The sequence below is a fragment of the Heterodontus francisci genome, chromosome 7 (assembly GCF_036365525.1).
Source record: "Heterodontus francisci isolate sHetFra1 chromosome 7, sHetFra1.hap1, whole genome shotgun sequence".
NCBI lineage: Eukaryota > Metazoa > Chordata > Chondrichthyes > Heterodontiformes > Heterodontidae > Heterodontus > Heterodontus francisci.
This window is the reverse complement of record NC_090377.1, coordinates 24,043,625-24,062,106: the sequence shown is the minus strand read 5'-3', so window position 1 is coordinate 24,062,106 and position 18,482 is coordinate 24,043,625. Positions and strand designations below refer to the sequence as shown.

Sequence of the window (18,482 nt, the reverse complement as noted above, 5' to 3'; positions counted from 1 at the left end):
CTTAACTGTTCTGAAGAAATAACATCTTAAGTGGAAAATCCAAGACTTAGTTCAGGGAACAAAGAAATTGGTAGAAGGGGGAAAAACTAGCCAGAGTTAGATATATTGTCGGGGGTGGGGAGGAAAAAGCAGTTTCATGGTATGACCAATTATTGGTATTGGAACTATTATTGCTGTTAATTTACATAGACAATTTGGATTCAGAAAATACTAATTTGTTATATTTGTAGATATTACTAAATAAGGAGGCAGCTCAGGAAATAAAATATATAAGTGGATAGGACAGCAGCAAATGTGGAGACAGAAGCAGAGTTACTGTTTCAGGTCAGTGACCCTTCTTCAGAACTAGCAGATATTGGAAATGTGAAAGGTTTTCAGCAAGTAAAGCACGGGTGGGGCAAGAGATAACAAAAAGGAGAAGGTGCAGATAGGACACGGTCACAGAATAACCGACCAGAAGGTCATGGAGCAAAGGCAAACAATATGTTAATGGTGTGTTGAAAGACAAAGCATTAGTACAGATAGGGTGTTAGTGGACTGAAAACTGAACAGCCAGAAGCACAAACATGAAAAGAACAGTGGGTAGGCAAACTGAACAAAGATAAAATAAACACAAAAAATATTTTTAAAAAAAGAGAAAAAATAACTAAAAATAAAAGTAAAATGGGGGGCCCGTCATGCTCTGAAATTATTGAACTCAATGTTCAGTCCGGCAGGCTGTAGTGTGCCTAATCGGTAAATGAGACACTGTTCCTCGAGCTTGTGTTGAAGTTCACTGGAACACTGCAGCAATCCCAGGACAGAGATGCGAGCATGAGAGCAGTCGGAAGTGTTGAAATGGCAAGCAACCGGAAGCACAGGGTCATGCTTTTGGACTAAGCGGAGGTGTTCCGCAAAGTGGTCACCCAGTCTGTGTTTGGTTTCCCCAATGTAGAGGAGACCACATTGTGAGCAGCAAATACAGTACACTACATTGAAAGAAGTACAAGTAAATTGCTACTTCACCTGAAAGGAGTGTTTAGGGCCTAGGATAGTGAGGAGAGGAGGTAAATGGGCAGGTATTACACCTCCTGCAATTGCAGGGGAAGGTGACGTGGGAAGGGGACGAGGTGGTGGGGGAGACCAAACGCAGACTGGGTGACCACTTTGCGGAACACCTCCGCTCAGTCCAAAAGCAGGACCCCGAGCTTCCAGTTGTTTGCCATTTCAACACTCCCCCCTGCCTTTCATGCTCACATCTGTGTCCTGGGATTACTGCAGTGTCCCAGTCAACATCAACGCAAGCTCGAGGAACAGCATCTCAGTTACCGATTAGGCACACCACAGCCTGCCGGACTGAACACGGAGTACAATCATTTCAGAGCATGATGGGCCCCCCATTTTACATTCATTTTTAATTATTTTTTCTTTTTTTGTGTGTTTATTTTATTTTATCTTAGTTTGTTCAGTTTGTCTACCCACTGTTTTTTTTCATGTTTGTGCTTGTGGTTGTTCAGTTTTCAGTCCATTAACACCCTATCTGTACTAATGCTCTGTCTTTCAACACACCATTAACATATTGTTTGCCTTTGCTCCATGACCTTCTGATCGGTTATTCTCTGTGACCTTGTCCTATCTACACCTTCTCCTTTGTTATCTCTTGCCCCACCCCTGCTTTACATGCTTAAAACCTTTCATATTTCTAATATCTGCTAGTTCTGAAGAAGGGTCACTGACCTGAAACGTTAACTCTGCTTCGCTCACCACAGATGCTGCCAGACCTGATTATTTCCAGCATTTCTTGTTTTTATTTCAGATTTCCAGCATGCGCAGTATTTTGCTTTCATAACAGCAAATGTACTGTACATAGGAATTCTTTTTTAAATCAAAAAAATGTAGAGTGACATCAAAATATTTCCAAGTAGTGCAGATAGCAAATCAACAAATCAAACAGAATGCTGAATTTTACAACAAAACTACAGAGTACAAGTCAGAGCAAGTGATGCTCAAGACTGAAGCATGAGTAATGATTGGAGAAACTAGGGATGGTCATGTTCCTTGGTGATTTACAGCCTTAAATACACAAAAATTTCCAGCTGAACCCAAAACCTCTTCCAATTCTGCTGTGCTTAACAGGTTACAATTTTTCTACTATCCCCTATTACATGGTTCCCTCCACCTAATCACCCTTTCCAGTGAACTCATTTTGGGCACAAGTCAAAACATATGCAATGCATCAAGCAATACATTTTTAATTGATATATAAAGTTATATTAAAACAATTTATTTACCTTTAGTGAGACCTTTATATATTTGTTACTAAATCATTCAAACTAATTAGCACTTCACTGGTATTTGGTACACTTCCCTTATATTTATACAGAGCAAAATATATAATTGAATCTACAGCACATAAGCAAGCCACTTGGTCCACCATGCGTTTCTCCACATAAAATTATCTAGCTGAATCCCATTTCTTTGCTCACTCACCACACTGAAGCTCATATTGTACAATTCCGTACTGGCACACCGTTCTAAAGTCAGAAATCCTAAGTTGCTCACATCCCTGACTCCATAAAAGTTTCAGTATGTATTTCTTGAGAGGCTGAGTGCTCAATTGTAAGATTTTTTTTAAAATGCGAGTTTCACTCCAGTTTGGATGATGTGGTAAGTTTATTTTCCAGCATTGGATGTCAAATCTGAATCATGGGAAATGAATGCAACTGGATAAAGTTAAACAATTCTAACTCCCCCCCCACGACCCCCAAAAAGCATCCATTTTACCCGTAAGCAATGGACCAGGCAGTCAACCCATTCTGAAGCCTTTGCCATGGTACCACAAGATGTGCACCTTATTGTTCTGTGGCACAGTCAGTCAGTCCACAAACTCACATTAGTTCTTAAAAATTTAGTCCATTGTAAACAGAGGGTCACAGTGTGGTAAGCCACTTGCCTAACAGGCAATTCATTCTCTAACTATGGGTGTGGCTTATTTTCCACTTGCTGACTTTTGAGAGATCATACAGCCTTGGGTCACAATTAAACACTACATGGTGCTGCAAAGTACATGGGTCATGCATCTTTACAGGGACAAACTATATTTGCTGAACAAGAGAAACAGTTAAATGAAATCTAGATCCATATAAGACACAAAGGGGGAGTCTCCAAGTGAAACAGAAGTATGTTAGAATATTCTGCACAGTGGTGCAAGAACAGCCCCGACAAGAATACATGGGCTTTGGCTACAAACCATAGGAGGCCCAGTTTGATATAAGTTTTACATTGCTAATTCAAACAGTAAAATACCTGCCACAAACACTGCAGATTTATCACAGGAAATTCTGTTCCAACACTAAAATTTTAAAAACCTAACTTTCCATAAATCAGTGTAAGTCTCAAACTTAAGGGTCATGTGCATTAGGCTCCAGACTTGATCTGAATTAGTACCCTGCAAAAGTTAACTAGTGAAAGTATTGTTGTAGCGTCTCAGGCAAGATATTAAACAGAGGCCTTGTCTGCATGTTAAGAACATGCATTTATATAGCACCTCTAATGTAATAAAACGTACTTGCAAGAGTGTTCTCAAACAAAATTTTGCACTGAGCCACATAAGGAAATATTAGAACAGATGACCAAAAACTTGGTTAAAGAGATAGGTTTTAATAAGCACCTAAAAGTAAAAAGAGAGGTGGAGAAGTTTAGGGAGGGAATTCCAGAAGTTTAGGCAAAACATCCCACAATGCTTTAGAGGTAAAATAAATTCAAAAGCTAAGGCAAAGGATGTTTGACTAAAAACTTGGTCACGGATGTGTTTTAAGGAATTTAAGTGAGGTGGAGAAGCTGAGAGTTGAGGAAGGGATTCCACTGCATGGGGCCAAGGTGGTCAAAGACTCAGCTGCCAGTAGTGCTGCAATGGGATGGAGGGATACCTCTTGACTTGATTATTCCAAAGCACTCCTGGCTGGTCTCCCACATTCTACCCTCTGAAAACTTGAGGTAATCTAAAACGCTGCTGTCCATGTGTTAACTCACACCAAGTCCCATTCACCCATCACCCCTGTGCACACTGATCTACATTGGCTCCCAGTCAAGCAATGTCTTGATTTTAAAATTCTCATCCTCTTCAAATCCCTCTATGGCTTCGCCTCGCCATGTCCTCTTTCTCATCTCCTCCAGCCCCACAACCCTCTGAGCTATCTGCACTCCTCTAATTCTGGCCTCTTGAGCATCCTCAAATTTTAATCGCTCCACCATTCGTGGTTGTGCCTTCAGCTGACTAGACCCGAAGCTCTAGAATGCCCTGCTTATATCTCTCCACCTTGCTTTTAGACTCTCCTCAAAACCTACCTCTTCAACAAAGGTTTTGGTCATCTGACCCAATATCTCCTTATGTGGCTTGGTGCCAGTGTTTTATAGTGCTCCTGTGACCTTGAAGTTTTATTACATTAAAGGCATGATAAGTTTTTATTGTTGGAGGGAATAGCAAAGGGTGAGGACATGAAGGAACTTAATACAAGGATGTTTAGGTAGATGCAAAAGATCCCAAGACAGTATTTGAAGAGAAGCAGGGAATTCTCCCAGTGTCCTCTAAATCAACACCACCAAAAACCAGATCAACTTGTCACTTTTCATTTGTTATTAATGGGACCTGGCTGAATAGGAGTTGACTTCCACATTTGCCTACATAATTAATGGTGACTGCACTTCAAATTGAATCCAATGTTCATAAAGCACTATGGAATACCCTTTGGATATTGGGCACTACATAAATGCAAGTTAATTCTTAATTCTTTTCAGGTTGCAGACAGAGAAAACTCAAATTTACTACACTGTACAATCAAAATACAGTAACTTAGCTGTCAAGAACATGAAGTAGCTGATATTAGTGGTCAGAAACAGTGATGAAAGCTGTAATTGAAATCAGTATGGAACAGCACTCAGAAAGGCATACATCAGCAGTGGAAAGTGAAAGGATACTTGAGAAAATGGGAACAAAAGCTCATTTTACTAAAGCAGCTCAAGGTAGGCCTGCTCCTCTTCAATAGAGAAGTTCATCTGTTGGAAATGAAGTCAGTTTCAAGTATCAAGGACCACTATTTAATTGGTATTTGTAGTGTTACAACTGAGGTGAGAGGAGTGCACTGCTTTTTCTAGTTCCACTTCTGCACAGGTCACAATATATTTAAATGTTTACCCAGTTACCAATATAGTCAATGATAGACTCGACTCTTTATTCCAGAATAAGATACATCAACCAGCTTTAACAAACAACAAAATCAGTTTATTATAAAAACATGACATAACTAGTAATGAAGCAAAGCATTAACAGAGTGAACTATGGAAGTTCTCTTTTTACCTTAGTCCCCTCACAACATAGACATACATAGACATACAGCTTAACCAAAAAAAGATTTGCTTTTTAGATCTTTGTAACAAAAAAATACTTTGGCCAAATACTTACTAATTCTTGATGAAAAAAAAATATGGAAAGACGTCAGTTGTCCCTTTTTTTGGGTTGGCATCCCAAATACGCAGAGACGGCCTTCACTGGGATCTTTCTAGAACAGTTCTTTTCAGGCGATGTTGAAAATCAGTTTGGCAGGGTTTCCAGGTGAAATGCGGCATCGGGGTTTCAAACAGGCCTTTCAGGAGGAATGCAGCATCAATTTCTCTATTTCTTACACTCGCTTCAAAGAGATGGAAAAGCTGGCAGGCTTTGCAAAGTGATGGAAAAGGCTGAGCTGGGGTGACTGCTTTCTTGGCTGTTTTTTAAAACTCCAATTGACCGTCCAAAACGAAACCAAAAACAATATCTCAAGAGTCAATCCTCCTGACCCCTATAAATCTTGACCTGTCACTTCTCTGTAAACATCTCCAAGTCAAAAAGCCCCTGCTGGGTAATTATCTGAAGACAGGTAACTTCCAGTAAGGGCTGTTTACAAACCAAGTCCAAAAGACCTTACGATGACCTCTTTTTAAAAAAAAACACAAAGTCCAGCATCTATGGAATTCTTTTTCAGTTTTAAAAAAAGTCCTCCATTATTTGTTAAATTTTGAAGTACTTTCGTAACAATAGATATACTCAAACAGCTTACACCCTACAACCTGGCTGTTATAAAAACACAATCCAGCAGTTTATAGCCTATAACACTTAGGAAGAACTTCCTAAAATAAAAAGCAACAGCAGCAGAATTATATCTTTTAGTATGTACTTTACTGATTAACAAGAAAACAAGAGAGAAGCATTTTCCGTATTTCCCTCATTTTGGAAGATATTAACTTTTAGAAATAATGCACCCTTGATTTGGTTTTTCATTTTTGCCACTGGAGACAATCATATTAGATCTCAACCTCCCTTCAGAGTTGCTAGTGTCCACAAAGGGACGTTACTCATCCCAGACAGCTCGGTTTACCTTATGGGAGTAGGGATTTTGGAGATAGACCATAAGACAGTTACATTTAGCATTGTTATGGAAAGGGACGAGGACAGAACTGGAGTAAAAGTTCTAAATTAGTGGAAGGCAAATTTTACGAAGCTGAGAGGTGATCTGGCGAAAGTAGACTGGATACAGCTACTTGAAGGAAAACCAGTGGCAAACCAGTGGGAGGCATTCAAAAGCGAGATTCGACAGACACAGTGTAGACATGTCCCCACAAAGAAAAAGGGTGGTACTGCCAAATCTAAAGCAGAAAAAGAAACTTTATGACAGTCACAAAAAACTTAATACTTTAAAATGCCTAGGAGTAGAAGTGCAGGGGAAAGTAAAAAAGGAAATTAGGAAAACAAAGAGGGGACATGAAAAAATATTGGCAGGCAAAATCAAGGAAAACCCAAAGAAGTTTTATCAGTAAATTAAGAACAAGAAGATAACTAAGGAAAGGGTAGGGCCTATCAGAGATGTACAAGGGAACTTACGCAGAAGATGTAGGCAGGGTTCTTAACGAGTACTTTGTCTCTGTCTTCACAAAGGAGAGGGATGATGCAGACAATGTAGTTAAAGAGGAGGAGTGTGAAATATTCAATATGATTAGCATATTGAGAGAGGACGTACTGGAGGGTATGACATCCTTGAAAGTGGATAAATCACCAGAGCTGGATGGATTGTATCTCAGGCTGTTAAAGGAATCCAGGGAAAAAATAGTGATGCTCTGAGGATCATCTTCAAATCCTCACTAGATATATGCGAGGTGCCAGAGGATTGGAAGTCTGCGAACATTGTACCATTGTTTAAAAAGGGTGGGAGGGATAGACTAAGTAATTATAGGCTGGTCAGTCTGACCTCGGTGGTGGACAAATTATTTGAATCAATTCTGAGAGATAGGATAAACTGTCACTTAGAAAGGCACAGATTAATCAGGGATAATCAGCATGGATTTGTTAAGGGAAGGTCGTGTCTTACTATCTTAATTGAATTTTTTGAGGAAGTAACAAGGGGGATTGATGAGGGTAGTGCAATGGATGTTATCTACATGGATTTTAATAAGGTATGTAACAAGGTCGCACATGGCAGACTGGTCAGAGATGTAAAAGCCCATGGGATACAGGGGAATGTGGGAAGTTGGATCCAAAATTGGCTCAGTGACAGGAAACAAAGGGTAATGGTCAATGGATGTTTTTGCGAATGGAAGGCAGTTTCCAGTGGTGTTCCACAGGGTTCAGTATTGGGTCCCTTGCTGTTTGTGGTATATATTAATGATTTGGACATAAAGTGGGAGGCATGATTGGGAAATTTGCTGAATGACACAAAAATTGGCCGTGTAGTTGATAGTGAAGAGGATAGCTGTAGACTACAGAATGATATCGATGGTTTGGTTGAGTGAACAGAGAAGCAGCAAATGGAATTCAATCCAGAGAACTGTGAATTAATGCATTTGGGGAGGGCAGACAAAGCAAGGGAATACACAATAAACAGGAGGATATTGAGAGGTGTAGAGAAAGAGAGAGAGCTTGGAATGCATGTCCACAGGTCCCTGAAGGCGGCAGGACAGGTAGATAAAGTGAAGGCGGCATATGGAATGCTTTCATTTACTGGTTAAGGTATAGAATACTAAAGCAGGGACGTAATGTTGGAACTGTATAAAACGCTGCTTAGGCCACAGCTGGAGTATTGCATACAGTTCTGGTCACCACATTACAGGAAGAACATAATTGCTCTGGAGAGATTACAGAGGAGATTTACAAGAATGTTGCCAGGGCTTGAAATTGACAGCTATGAGGAAATATTGGACAGGCTAGGGTTGTTTTCCTTAGAACAGAGGAGACTGAGGAGTGACTTAATTGAGGTGTACAAAATTATGAGGGGCCTAGATAGACAGGAAGGACCTGTTTCCTCTAGCGGAGAGGTCAATTACCAGGGAGCACAGATTTAAGGTAGAAGGATTAGATGGGACATGAGGAAAAACTTTTTCACCCAGAGGGTGGTGGGTGTCTCAAAGTCACTGCCCGGATCGGTGGTGGAGGCAGAACTCATTTTAAAGGTACCTGGACCTGCACCTAAAGTGCTGTAGCCTGGAAATCTACGGACCAGGTGCTGGGAGGTGGGATTAGATTGGGCAGCTAGTTTTTTCAGCTGGTGCAGACACGATGGGCTGAATGGCCTCTTTCTGTGTTGTAACATTCCTATGGTTCTTTTGACCTTACTAATTGAGTACTGCTGCACATTAGCCAGCAGATGGCTTACCAGTATCAGGCAAATCTGGATCAGCATCCAGAGTGAAAACCTTGGCTCCTATTAAAAAGACAATGGAGCTGCTCCAATTTGCATGCAAACAATCCTGTTGGAGCTGTATATGGAAGTGCACGTGTATTGTCCGGCTCCACTAGGGTAAATACTTAATGCTTTTGTTTTTAAAATAAAAGATAAAGTTTTCAAAGCAACAGCTGGTGGAGGTGGGGGGGGGGGGGGGGGGGGGCAACGGGGGCTGTGGGAGAGAAAGAGTGGGAATAACAAGTGCTTCATTCAAATAAAAAGTTATCTTCCCCCAGTCAGATTCCCCTTCCCCTTTTAGCACATTCAAAAACAAATACAATCATGCTGCCGTTGCTTATCCATTCTATTACCGGCCAAACATCTTTGTGTGACTGATTGACCTAACTCAAGATGTGATTCAGCACCTTCCCTCCTTGCCTGTTGCCTTCAACACAGTAAACACTATGTTCCATCATTTATCCTATAATTCAGGCTTGAAGTTTAGTAATTTCATTTGTTTTTAAACCAAGTCAATATCTGCATTGTGTATATTCAGTTTGATGATATCAGCAGCAAAAATACGCTTTCTAGAGAAAGGTCATAATGAAAGGAAGTTAATCACTCAGCCCAACTAATTACTGAAAACAGCCTTGATTAATAGCATTAAAACATTTTTTTCATGCTTTTTTAGTGCATAAAGCAGAATCTTCCAGGAGTTTTATAACCATCCAGCTTTTAAAATAGGAAGACAGGATGTCTTTAGTGGGATTAAAAACTTTCATTTGATTTACAGTTACCATGGGGATAAAAGTAAACGTAAACAGGGAGTTCCCAAAAACTGAGTTATCTTTTCCATTTCTGCAGCTGACACCTTAAAATAACTAAAATCTAGTCACGAACAAGTCATTACAGAAACCAGGATTACAAGACGGACAATTTGTTTAAAAGCGGCTCATAAGTAAACACTAGCTCTAACTTGTTTAGTAGGCAACATCTGTGCAGAGTGGACATCTGAATCTCAATCACAAATGATTTGTAGTTGCAACGTTGATGATCCGTCAATGAGCATCTAACTTGAGTCCCTTGATACAAAATGAACCATGTTAGTTATACCTCAACACAAATCAGTTTGCTCATGAGGTCACAGTTATAGTAAGTCTGACTATTGCTCAGAACTGCTCAAAGGTGAATAACAATGCACATATTGCCCAGTAACATGTTCAAACGCTCAGTAGTTTCAACTGACTAAATTTTGTATCCTTAGGTTTTGGGATGTGAGGAAAAAAGGGAAGTTGTCCAGTTATTTGTACAGACAACACTGTTCCAAATACAGAAAAGGTTGAATGCACACAAGATTCAAAAAGGGCATTAAAAAGACATCCACACTTAATTGCCTAAGGGGGCAGCTTTCAGAAAATGCACAGCACATGATAAATATTTATTCTTAAAAAAAAACAATGAATACAAAGTAGAACTTCAATACAATACAGAACTATTCCAAACTGGTAAACACATTTCAGTCTGGGTAGGACAGAGAAAGACAGACTGTGTGGCACCAACAGAACAAGATCAGTGCAAGCCAGATTATGTTGTAAAACTGGCTCTCACTGGGTTTCCATAGAAAACTACTGCATTTATATAGAGAGGAAATATATAAATAAATTATGAAAAAAATACAAAGTTTGCAGCCAATGATGAGACAGCTCAAATATACATCCCTGGCAATACCCAGGCCAATCCTGTGTTCAGAAATATTGCCCCAGGATTTTGGGGGTTGAAGGAGGTTACAGTGATGGGGATTTAAATACAAGGAGAAGCATTAATTGGAAACCATTGTGCGACCAGAAGCCAAGGTAGGTCATGAAGAACAGGGCGACAGGTGAACAGGACCTAATGCAGGCCAGGAAATGGGCATCACAGTTTTGAATGAGCTGAAGTTTAGAGCATGCAGGACAAGAGGCTGGGTAGGAGAGCATGGGAACAGCCAAGAGGTGACAAAAGCATGGATGAAGGTTTCAGCCGTAGATGAGCCGAGGTGGGGGAAGATGCGGGCAATGCCACAAAGGTAGGAGCAGACTGCCTTGGTGATGGGCAGGATATGGGGTCAAAAGCTAAACTCTGTCAAAAGAAAAAGGATGCTGAGGTTGCAAACAGTCTAGTTTAGCCTGAAATATGGTCAAGGAGGGGAATGGAGTCAACAATTAACTCAAATCAAAACTTGTGTTATACTTTTCATTTAGAACAGATAGTTGGAGCAAAGATCAAAACTGGAGGTTTATTATCCAGACCCTAAGGACATCCGTTCATAACTCTATCCATTTGAAAACAAGTCCATTTATGTTCATGGCACTAACATATCAGTTTATATCATATTATGGGTATTGTAAGGTCATACATAAATGCGTTTATTATAGTTTTTTCCCCACCTACATGTCAATGACACATTCCTGATATGTATCAACTCCAAGGAGGAAGCCTCAGTTAATAAAATAGCAAATGCTGTAGTAAATGGAACTGAACTGCCGTTTCAATTTTGAAGATTTGAAGAGAAACAATTAAAACTTCAAATTTATAGCTCCAGAGTCTTGTTTATTATGCAAACAGCGCAAGAGCTCTGGAAGAGGAGGAGAGGAGGAGAGGGGGAGAGGGCGGGTGGTGAGCGTGAGCAGGAGGCGGAGGGGCAAGCAGGCGGAGGAAGAGGAGGAGGAGGGGGGGGAAGAAATTTACAGGAGGTGCAAAAATTATAAGGTAGTTATAATGGGGGACTTTAATTACCCTAATATAGACTGGGTTAGTAATAGTGCAAAGGGCAGCAAGGGTAAGAATTACTAGTGTGTGTTCAGGAAAATTTTCTACAGCAGTATGTTTCCAGCCCAGTGAGAAATAAGGCCCTGTTAGACCTGGTTCTTGGGAATGAGGTAGCCAAGTAGATTACGTGTCAGTAGGACAACATTTAGGGAACAGTGATCATTGTATCTTAAGGTTTGGCTAACTATGGAAAAGGGCAACAGAACAATCAGAGTAAGAATAATTAACTGGGAGAAAGCCAACTTTAATGGGGTAATAACGGATATGGGACGAATAAATTGGAGTCAAGGTTGGCAGGAAAAATGGTAGTTGTACAATGGGCTACCTTCAAAGAACTGATAGTTCGGGCACAGTCAAAGTATGTTCCCTTGAAAGTGAAAAGGTAGGGTAAACAAAGCCAGAGCTCCCTGGATTACAACAGATTGAAATGAAGATGAAGAAATAGTGTACATATGACAGATATCAGGTAGAAAATACAATTGAGAACTAGGCTGAATACAGAAGGTTCAGAGGGAAAGTGAAAAAGCAAATAAGAGGAAAGAGACGGTATGGAAAGAGACTGGCAACTACCATAAAAGGGAATCCCAACGTCTTCTTTAGACATAAAAACAGTAAAAGGAGGAGTGGGGCTGATTAGGGACTAAAAAGGCAATTTATGCATGGAAGCAAAGGGCATAGCTGAGGTATTAAGATGAATACTTTGCATCTGTATATACCAAGAAAGAAGGTGCAACCTAGGCAATGGTGAAAGAGGAGGGAATTCAGATACCAGAAGGGTTTAAAAATTGATGGAAGGATGCCAGAGTTTAGTAAATGGAAGACAATCATATGCTGTTGCAATCATCTAGTGACAGAACACATACCCAGACAGTCATAAGTTCAGACCAAGTACTGCTCTTCCCCTGTGTGCTTATGATTCTGCTCTGGAATTTACTAACAGAATGAATAGCCCAAGTTGTTATTACCATAAAACACAATCAGAGTTTCATAAGATTCAGTTGACTCATTAGTAGTACTCTTGCTCGAGTCAAATGCTTGTGGGGTCAAGCCACACTCCAGGGACTTGAACACACAATCTATGCTGAAACTTCAGCGTATACTCTCGAGTGCTACATAGTTAAGTGTCAACTTTCAGATGTTTAGGTGGATGTGAAAGAGTCTATGACATTCAGAATTGGGGGAGGGGGGGGCTAATAATTAACTGATCATTTACCTCATAACTGTTTGTGGGGCTTTGTTGTAAACAAATTTCCATCGAACACAAAAGCTATAACAAATAAATACAACTTCACAGTTTAGACTACAAGATTACTTTGCAATTACCACAAGCTTACCAAGACTATTAGGAGTTGGTGACATTCTTATGGTACAAACCCAATATAAAAGTAGCTATACTCTATAAAAGATCCAATGCATCATAAAGGGTGCATTCTGATACACAAATAGACAATTATATAGAGCTGCTACACACAACACAGGCAGCAACAAGAGTTGCAGCTTGAAGTGGACTGGTGGGAAGGACAGTATTTGATCTTGGTCTACTTAATTTTTTTCACACATCTGCTATCTTTAGCCTGGGGTCCAATCTTTAACAAACTTTCTGAAGTTCAAATGCGAGAACACAGTAAATCAAAGCAAGTAATTACAACTTTCGGAAAACCTGAGTCGATTCAGTTTATTTCCATTCAGGGGTATTTTCAGTGGGCAATTTGCCAAGCTTGGCTTCCTGGACAGAAGGATCTTGCACTGTACAAATGTGTCTTAGTAGGTAAAGAGAAAAGTGCTTCTAATGTTGCATGTTGAAGGGGCAGAGAATTGGATAGCCCTGACAGTAGAAAGTGTGAATGATGTCAAAGAAAAAGGGGGAAAAAAGAGAAATAACAAAGTGTCTAAGTAGAAAAGAAAACTGCAAAAAGAATCCAGAGACAGATATCATTCCGTATGCAAACCATCTTTCAGATGTGGTTTTAAGAACCTGCTGAATTTTTCCCTAAAAATTGTACTAATATTTGCATCAGCTAGGTGTTCTATTAGGTAAACTCTTATTTACCCACAAATATGGCAATTCGCAAGTGAAATAATTTACAGACAACTTGGTTTTCTTGACATTTAAATAAGAACTGCAGCTCTGTTTTGACAGAATACATAATAGCATCAATGTTGCAAGGGCAGCAAAATCATTGCCAAGCTCTCTTGGGGCACAGGTTTAGCTGCACCAATATCATGGAGAGCTGGTCTAAAACACTACAGAGCCAACCCTTCCCTTAATTTCTAAATACTTCCTGCATATGCAAATCATGCACCTGGAGCTGCAGAGTAGTGCAAAATCCAGTGAAGTAGCAGCTCTCAAAGAAGTGCTGCTGCAAAGGGAAGGCAACTGGTTAGTACCTTAACATTAGTGCGTCAATTTTTTGACATGAAAAATTGTGCTATAAGGTCAGTGGGGAAAGTAGGTTTCACAGCTCATCTGTCATTCAGTTCTTGTTATAGGAGGTGCAAAGAAGGGTGTGTATCTTTGGAGCAAGTCATCACCCTCTTGCAAAAGTACAAGTAGAATGGGTGGAGCTAGCAGAGCAAGTTAATTGAGCTTAAGTAAATCAGAAATGGGAGAAAATCCTAAATTTCTGTGACATCAAGAAAAACACCAAGCTGAGCCACCTTCACACACACGATTCCTACTGGGGCATGAAAGTATGGCAGAAATGTCACAGTTGAGTAATTGCAGCCTCGGACCTAGCACATAAAGCATACAAAGAATATTTTCCCTCAATCTGTTAACGTACAAAAGTTGCAAGGCTTGTGATATGCCCCACAACCACTTGCATTTACATATCGCCTTTAACATAGATTTTAAAATGTCCCAAGACGACTAACATGAGCATTACCAGACAGAATTTGACAATGAACCACAAAGATATTAGTGCAGGTGATCAAAAGCATGGTCAAAAAAAGGTAGGTTTTAAAAAGAGAGATGTAAGGTAGAGAAGCTTGGGGAGGGAATATCGGAACTTAGGGTGCAGATTTTTTTTTTTAGTTTTTAGAGATACAGCACTGAAACAGGCCCTTCGGCCCACCGAGTCTGTGCCGAACATCAACCACCCATTTATACTAATCCTACACTAATTCCATGTTCCTACCACATCCCCACCTGTCCCTATATTTCCCTACCACCTACCTACGCTTGGGGCAATTTATAATGGCCAATTTACCTATCAACCTGCAAGTCTTTGGCGTGTGGGAGGAAACCGGAGCACCCGGAGGAAACCCACGCAGACACAGGGAGAACTTGCAAACTCCACACAGGCAGCACCCAGAATTGAACCCGGGTTGCTGGAGCTGAGGCTGCGGTGCTAACCACTGCGCCACTGTGCCGCCAATGGTGGAGTGATGAAAATCATGGATGCTCAAGAGGCTAAACCAGAGAGATCCTGGAAGAGGGTACAGAGATAGAATCAGAGAACGATATAGCACAGGAGACCTCTCAGCCCATCATGCTTGTGCTGGCTCTTTCAGACAGCTATCCAATTACTCCCACTCCCCATTGCTCTTCCCCCATTGCTCTGTAAATTTGACTTCATGTATCCATCCAATTCCCTTTTGAAAGGGTTTGAATTTTTCCCCCCTTTTAGACAGTACATTCCAGATTCTAACAACCCACTACATACATTATTGTCCCTCAAAACACCTGTGGTTCTTTTGCCAATTACCTTAAGTCTGTGTCCTCTGGCTGCCAACCCTTCTGCCACTGGGAACAGTTTCTCCTGGTTTACTTCACCAAAACCCATGTGTTTGAACACCTCTATCAAATCTCACCATAACCTTCTCTGCTCTAAACAACCCCAGCTTCTGTAACTGAAGTCTTTCATACCTGGTCCCATTATAGTAAATCTCCTCTGCACCCTCCCAAAGGCCTGGACATCCTTCGTAAAGTGTGGCGCCCAGAATTAGCCATAATACTCTTGCTGTGGCCTAAACAGATTAGCGGTTATAAAGGTTTAGTGCAACTTCCTTGTTTTGTACACTATGCATCTGTTTATAAAGCCAAGGATCCCATATGTCTTCACAGCTTTCTCAACTTGCCTGTTACCTTCAAAGACCTCTGTTCCTGCACCCCTTCAAAATTGTCAAATTAGTTTATGCCTCCACATTCTTCCTACCAACATGAATTACTACACACTTGACAGCATTAAATTTCATCTGCCATGTATCGTGCCATTTCACTGGTCTATGCCCTCCTGAAGTCTGTTACTATCCTCCTCACTGTTTACTACATTTCTAAGTTTTGTAACAGCAAAATACTGCAGATGCTGCAAATCTGAAACAAAACAAAAAGTGCTGGAAATATTCAGCAGGCCTAACCTTTGCCAGTTCTGATGAAAGGTTACAGACCTGAAATGTTAACTTTCTCCTCTCTCCACAGATGCTGCCAGACCTGCTGAGTATTTACAGCACTTTTTGTTTTGTTTCTAAGTTTTGTGTTCTGTAAACTTTGATAGTATGCCCTGTATACCCAAGTCCAGGTAATTAACATATTCAAAAAGAACAGTGGTCCCAACACTGATTCCCCAGGGAAACACCGCTTCACACCTTCCTCCAATCTGAAATACCAGAGTTCATCACGACTCATTGCTTTCTTACCCTTAATCAATTTCATACCCAAACAGACACTGCCCCTTTAATCCCATGAGCTTCAATTTTGCTAACAAGCCTCTGTGGTACTTTATCAAACACATTTTGATAGTCCAGATACACATCAACTGCATTACCCTCACCTGCCCTCTCCATTACATCAAAGAACTCAATCAAGTTAGTCAAACACAATTAATCTTTAACAAATCCATGTTGGCTTTCATTTATTAACCCATATGTTTCCAAGTGCCAATTAAATTTATCCTGGATTAACATTTTTCAAAAGTTTCCCCATCACCAACATTAGACTCACTGGCCTGTCTTTGTCAGGTTTATCCCTCTTCCCTATTTGAACAGGGGTTTAACATTTGCAAATCATCCAGTCCTCTGGTAACTCTCCCATATTCAAGAAGGATTGTAAGACTGTGCCCAGAACCTTCGCCACTCTTACTTCCCTCAGCAACCTAGGATGCATCCCACCCAGGCCTGCTGATTTGTCTGCTCAAGAACTGCCAACCTTTAATTAGCTCCCCTATTTTTATCCTAGCCAATGTCTCTACTACAATATTGTAAGCATCATCTTCTTTAGGGAAGGCAGATACAAAGTGCTCATTTAGTATGACAGCCACGCCCTTTGCCTTTACCAAAAAAAAAAATCTCCTTCCTGGTCCCAAATCAGCCCCAACCCTCCACAGACGCCATCTTGCTATTTACTTTTACTATTACTAAAACCTTTGAGATTCCTTGCATGTCATCCAGCAAGCTATTCCCATATAACTCACTTTGCCACTCATTTCCTTCATCAGGCTCCCCTGTAGTCCTTGCATTTGGCTTGGGTCGCTACTGAATTATGAACCCCACATTTATCAAACCTCCTATTTCAGTTTCATTTTAATCTTTATGTCTTTAGTCAACCAGAGCGCTCAAACTTTGAACGCCCTTCTTTTCCCCATCATGAGAATGTGTATATTGGGTACACTAACCATCTCCACTTTGTTCATTTATGGTCTTACCTGCCAATCTCAGATTCCAATCCACCTGGACCAGATCACTTTTCAACTCCTTGAAATTAGCCCTCCTGCAGTTGAATATTTTCACTTTTGAATTTTCTTGTCCTTTTCCATAACTACTCTAAACCTAATGATTGTGATCACTGTTTCACTATGTTCTCCTACTGAAACATGCTCCACTTTCCCCACTTCATTCCCCAGAACTAGATTCAGCACTGTTTCCTTGCTCATGGGGCTAAAAACATATTGACCAAGAAAGTCCTCTTTTACCCATTTCATGAATTCCTCCACCTCTTTGCTCTTTATATTTATTTTCCCAGTTTATATTAGGACAATTGAAGCCCCCTAATATCACCAAGGTTTTTTTTGCATCTTTCTGCAATTTGCCTGAAAATTTGCTTCTCTGATTCCTCCAATATCTGGTAACCCATCATATACACCCAGCACAATAGCTCCTGTATTGTTCCTTAATTCTAACCAAATAGATTTTGTCTTTGGACCTTCAAGTGCATCTAAATTTTCTAGCTAAAGATAGGGAGAAACAACACAACGAGTATAGTTTTTAAATCAAAGCATTGCTGGACCAGGAGCCAATGTAGGTCAGCGATCACAGGGATGGGGGATAGAAAAAACTTGGGGAGAGTTAGGATCCACCCAGTAGTTTCGGATAAGATCACGTTTACAACAGGTGGGAGGCCAGCCAGGAAACTGTTGCAATAGTTGAGTCTGAACGCAACAAAGGCAATACCCAAAATGTACTCAAAGAGTACTCCCATGACAAGCAGCATGTCCGCTGCTTTGTAATGGCCTCACACAGGAAAGGAGGTTGTCTTTACACTGGATAGCAATTGAAGTGCTCAGGCACTTTCTAATATCTTTATAATTTATAAATGCTTCCAGATCCTACCAGCGCATAACCAGAGAGATTAGGGCAGGCAGTAGCCTATGTTAAAGGAGCTGTAATAAATTTGAGATGGTGATCGTTCATGAGCAGTAAATTTGTAGAGGAAACAGACCAGGATGAAGTTGGTGGCATAGTACCACCTGCCAAATGCTCTTTCTAATTTCTGTTTGCTGTGCACAGTCAGCTTGTTGCACTGTGCAGTTCATTTAAGACTGACGCGCAGACTCGTACGCGCACATCTTAAAAGGAACATTGTTTGTGCATAGCCTGGCACATTCCAGATAGATGAACGGCCATGCAGCTTAGAGGGAACATTGCCTCCAGTCATCAAGGATCCTCAATTTATTATCCTTTTAGTCTGAATCAAATTTACAAATCATCTCAAAAGGGCCAGATTTGCACAGCAGGAGCATGACACAAAACATTGCCATTTTACTTCTCTTTGTAGGCGATGCATCAGAA

General features: G+C 40.6%; 1 protein-coding gene across 4 annotated transcripts in view; it reads right to left on the bottom strand.

The window, feature by feature from the left end:
* The window catches only part of ralba (v-ral simian leukemia viral oncogene homolog Ba (ras related)), a 73,740-nt gene that overhangs the window by 4,664 nt on the left and 50,594 nt on the right, over positions 1-18,482 (bottom strand). The gene's annotated exons all lie outside the window — the stretch shown is intronic.